Source organism: Nomia melanderi, unplaced genomic scaffold, assembly GCF_051020985.1.
Source record: "Nomia melanderi isolate GNS246 unplaced genomic scaffold, iyNomMela1 scaffold0154, whole genome shotgun sequence".
NCBI classification, from domain to species: domain Eukaryota; kingdom Metazoa; phylum Arthropoda; class Insecta; order Hymenoptera; family Halictidae; genus Nomia; species Nomia melanderi.
Window position 1 is genome coordinate 47,501 of NW_027475269.1, and position 5,000 is coordinate 52,500.

Genomic DNA, 5,000 nt, shown 5'->3' on the forward strand with positions numbered 1-5,000 from the left:
TATCGGTATTGTGAAGGCAGCGTTTCCTGCCTTTCACATTCTCCTCTACTGTTTCAATAATCGTGTTTTCAAGGAGCACGTATGCTTCCTTTACACTAGCACTAGCGCCACTCTCGCTAGTGCTCTCCTCCTTTCTACTTTGGTTTTTGTTTTGTTTTGTCTTAGATTTTGCCATATTTGTTCCCACGAGTTGGGACGAAGTAAAGTCACCCTCCCGGGTGACGCCCTTTCCAGGAGGGAAGGCTGAATACAACGAGGTTCGCCAGGTGCCTCGAGGTTGGCCGCTAAGGGTTGGTGCACCCACCAACCACGGACCATCGCAAGGACGGCCCGCACCCCTTCGCCGCGCACCATAACTTAAGGTTTCGGATTTATTAGAGAGGTTTATCTCCTCGCGGTCCGGCCGGTTAAGGCAAGCCCCCCGACCGGTTATGCTTCGCGTACCACTGGGTGGATGTCCCCAGTGGGTCGTTGCTAGACATACCGGCTACGGTATTTGACGACTCCGCGGTCCGTACGGTATAAATACCGCCCGGACGCTCGCAGGAGAGTCGCGCCAGAGCCTCGTTGGCAAACTCGAAAGTTTCCCAGGGTACACCACGTGGAGGAGAGGTTGGCTGTGCCAGAATGAAGCTGTGCACCTGTATACCCCAGTAGATAGGGACAGAGGGAATCTCGTTAATCCATTCATGCGCGTCACTAATTAGATGACGAGGCATTTGGCTATTTTTTTTTTTTTTTTTTTTTTTTTTTTTTTTCCAGTGGGAGGGGAAGTTAAGCAAAACCCCTCCCACACAGCTACTGTGGCTGCCATATCACATTTCCCGTCAGGAGATAGTGTGGGGACGGGTAACCCTTGTGTTAAACCGAGGCGCACGAGCGCCCCAACCGCTCGCCTACCCCACACCGACACGCGGGTGCCCCTCCCGCGTGCTTATGCCCGTCATTGCGTTCCACCGCACCCAATTTGTGTGACTCCCCTGAAGCACTCGCGTTGTAATACCGCAGAGTAGCCTCTTGGGGAGCCCCAGACCCAGGAGGGAGTCAGCGGATTTGGACGACCACACTCCTCTCCACGAGAGGGTACAAGTGGCAAAGGAAATATCACTCGGGGAGATCCCTCCATCCTCCGTTAGCGTGCGGTGGATATCGGGATTCCCCGAGTAATACTTCCTCTTCCTCTCGTGTTGGTCGTCCAATGGTGTTGTTCCGCTGACCACCTGCGCATCAATCACGCATGCGTGACCGCCCCTTTTGGCGACCAGGTCAGGCTTCCTCAGTCCCACTGAAGTGTGGAACCGAGGCTCTACGGCAACAGTCCACCCCGCGTCGCGAAGACCAGAGGCTATGACCGCACTCACAGCGTCGTGTCGCCTGATGCGACCACCATGAGTGCGGTGGCAGGCCTGGATGACGTGGGCGGCCGTCTCGGTGGCTTTACAGCCCGCCCGGCACTGCAGCTCTCTGGTCTCGCGACGGATACCACGCGAAGTCCTGATTCGCGTGGGTAGACTGTTAACCCGGACATGATGGTACTGGACATAGTCCCGCCCGGGTATACCGTAGGATCCCGCATCGATCCACCAGTTGGAGAGGTTGGACCTCCCACACTCGCGCAGTTCGAAGCCATCCACCGCCCGGTATAACTTTCTGGCCCACCATTCCTCTCTCCTCTCCTTAGAGGACAGGATTTCCCCGTCCCTCGTCAGAGCGTGCTCCGCCCAGCTGAGCCTTTTATTGACCCAGCTGGACTCGGCAACAGCTCTGACGGCTGGAGAGGAGGAGGTGGCTAGGTGGGATAGCCGGGTGGCCATTATACCGGGAACGGTGGTGGCGAAGGATGGGATGCCAAGGCCTCCCATCCTGCACGAAGCGTGGAAGTATCCAACGGCGGTATCGTGCGGGAGCCGCAGCCACCTGCGGAGGGCATCACGCACCTGCTTGTCGAGGGCTCTGAGTTTACCCAGAGTTATCCCCGACAGAACAAGCGCGTGGTAGAAGCGCGGGATAAGGAACGATCTTAGAATCTTGAGCCGCTGTTGCGGCTTCAAGGGGGCTCTCGTTAGTCTGTCCATCTCGGTGGTCAGTACACTGCCGGCTCGCTTCGGTCCTACAGGCCTGAAGTCGACCCCCAAGTACCGCCATTGGTCCGACGGTGCCAGCTGTCTGACTGTTTCGCCGTCGGCCAGACGATACTGAGGATCAACCAGGACCTTGTATTTCTTCTGCTTACCGGCAGGTACGATGGACAGACACACGCTTTTGCGTGCATTAAACGAGAGCCCCTGTTCCCTAGCCCGCGCCTCAACCTCCAGCAGGGTCGCGGCCATGCCTAACCTGGTCGACGAGACTAGGACGATGTCATCCGCGTAGGCAAACGCGTTTACGCGACACCGTCCTAGCTCGTAACCGACGTCGCGAGGTACGGCTCTTAGTACCTCGTCCACGACGAGACAGAACAGGAGAGAGGACAGAGGGTCACCCTGCCTGACTCCCCTGCGCACGAGGAACGGCTCCGAGCGGGCGCCCTCAACCTCAAACACCGTGCTGCTGTTGCGGTACAGTCGGGCAATATAATTACAAAATCCCTCCGGCAGACCGGTTCGTCCCAAGACGGATGAGACGGCGTGGTGGCTCACCGCATCGAAGGCCGCGGCGACATCTAAGGAGACGATATGTATCTCTCTCAGACGCCGCCGCGAGTCCTCGAGCAGTGAAGCCAACACCGAGACATTCTCGGCACAACCATCGTCGAGGCACCGCTGCCTCACATCCACAAGGTCCGCCTCACGCAAGCGTTTGGCTAAGATCTTGTGGATGTGACGCACGATGACCGATGCGACGCTGATCGGCCGAAAATGCCCCGGCTCGCACGCCCCATCACGCTTGGGAACGAACACGGTCCGGCTTATGAGCATTTCCGGAGGGAATCCGCCCGACGCAAGCACGATGTTAAAGAAGAGGGCTTTAATGCTCGCCGGAACCGCCCTCCACTGTCTCGCCGTGACACCATCAATACCGGGTGCCGAAGAGATGGACACTGCGACGGCTGTGACCTCGTCACATGTCACCGGGTGCCACACGTACTCCAGGGAGGGCGCAGATGGCAGGCGCCTATCCTCCATGACGGGCAAAGACGGATATGAGACAAACGGACCCCAGTGTGCAGTCATAGTTGCAACATCTGGGGTCCGCGTCTCCGTCCGCCCGTCGAGGATCTCCCTGGCGGCTCTAGACATATTTGTCTTAAAGAGCCGTTGTACGCGGGCATACTCCCGGCGACGCAGTCGCTTCTTCGGCACCCTGATGGTAGCATCCGGAGTCGGCTGACGCGGTCGTCTTGGGGGAGGAGTGGGGAAGACTTCCTTCACCCACGCACTGAGTTCGGCAACGACATCGCTCCCGCGAAGAAAGTTACGAGCCGTCCTCACGAGAGCGAGCGTGCCGAACCCCTTGATACACCCGACTACAGGGATTAAACTCCCTATAGCCGAGTGGTATCCGGCGTGCGGGGTCTCACTCCCCTCCCCTGGCGAGCGGGGTGATGGCGGGTGTGTCGGGTTCGTAGGTGACATGAACCCGGACACACCTTCGCTCCGCTGCGAAATGTCACTGGGGTCACCAGTGGCGGAGCGAAAGGAGGAGTCACTGTCGTCATCAGTCACCCCTGACGCCTCGAGGTCGCGGAGGGCTTGGCTTACAAGATTTTTGTAAGCCCCTCCACGCCTCGCACCTTTAATGGCGTCAAGGGTACGCTCAAAGGGGAGTGCGGTCATAAGATGTTGGTTTACGAACCGCACCCCCCGAGCGACGGCCAGTGCCTCCTCTCTCGCCATCAAGCGCAGTTCTTCTGCGCTCCAGCGCTTTTTCTCCCGCTCGACATTGACTTCCGCGCTCGCCTGTTCCGGATGCTTGCGACGTCGGTGCACTCCTAGTCCAATTTTGGACAGGAAGGAGCGGTCACAATCTGGGCATAAAAAGCCCAGACGCGGACTGTGCGCACCTGGGTCTGCACCACTGGTGTTCTGTGGTGACACTTGGGTGGGTGGAACGGTAGCCGGACGACGAGTTGGGGCACGTCGTCGCGGCGGTGCGGGCCCAGCTGACGGCTGGGACTCCATGGCCTGGTCTGCTGGACCGGCGAGCCGAGGCCCTCGCCGGAGATTACATTCTCTTTTACTTTTTGGGCCAGCAGACATACCGACGCGACGGGGTGGCAACCCGCCGCGTCGGGGAGCATAGCTCCAGCCTCCCCCGGACGTCCAGATTGCTCTGGACGCCGACTCACCCCGGCCCTAGGGCGGGGGGCAGGCGCATGGACCCGAAGGTCCTTAGGGTGAGCCTTCGCCGCACGCCGTTTAGCCATGGTTCCTTTCCAAGGAAAGAAACCATGTTACCGGCGAGAACCTATGGGAGGTACGACGTGCGACTTGGGTAGGAGAGGCTATATGAGACGCTTCACTACCCCGTAACTATGAGAGCTCTCAAGGCTGGTCTCGGATACTAGACCGGCAAGCCGGCCCGACACCTCAAACGACCGCCTTAAGAGAGTCATAGTTACTCCCGCCGTTTACCCGCGCTTTTTTGAATTTCTTCACGTTGACATTCAGAGCACTGGGCAGAAATCACATTGCGTCAACACCCGCGGGGGCCATCGCAATGCTTTGTTTTAATTAGACAGTCGGATTCCCCTAGTCCGTGCCAGTTCTGAGCTGAGCGTTGAATGGCGGCCGAAGAGGACGAACGCTACGCGAAAGCCTCGCAGCAAGGAAGATCCGCGGGAGGCCAAGGCTCGGGACCGAGCTCGGATCCCTGCACGTTGCCGTACATGTTCACCTCGCCCAGGCCCGGCACGTCAGCCAGACCCGCTTCCCGACCAAGCCCGACACGCCCCGCTCCTCAGAGCCAATCCTTATTCCGAAGTTACGGATCCAATTTGCCGACTTCCCTTACCTACATTAATCTATCGACTAGAGGCTCTTTACCTTGGAGACCTGCTG

The 5,000-nt window shown here is 58.6% G+C and overlaps 1 pseudogene; it reads right to left on the reverse strand.

Annotated features, from left to right (window-relative positions):
- The window catches only part of LOC143175678 (large subunit ribosomal RNA), a 10,218-nt pseudogene that overhangs the window by 2,921 nt on the left and 2,297 nt on the right, over positions 1–5,000 (reverse strand).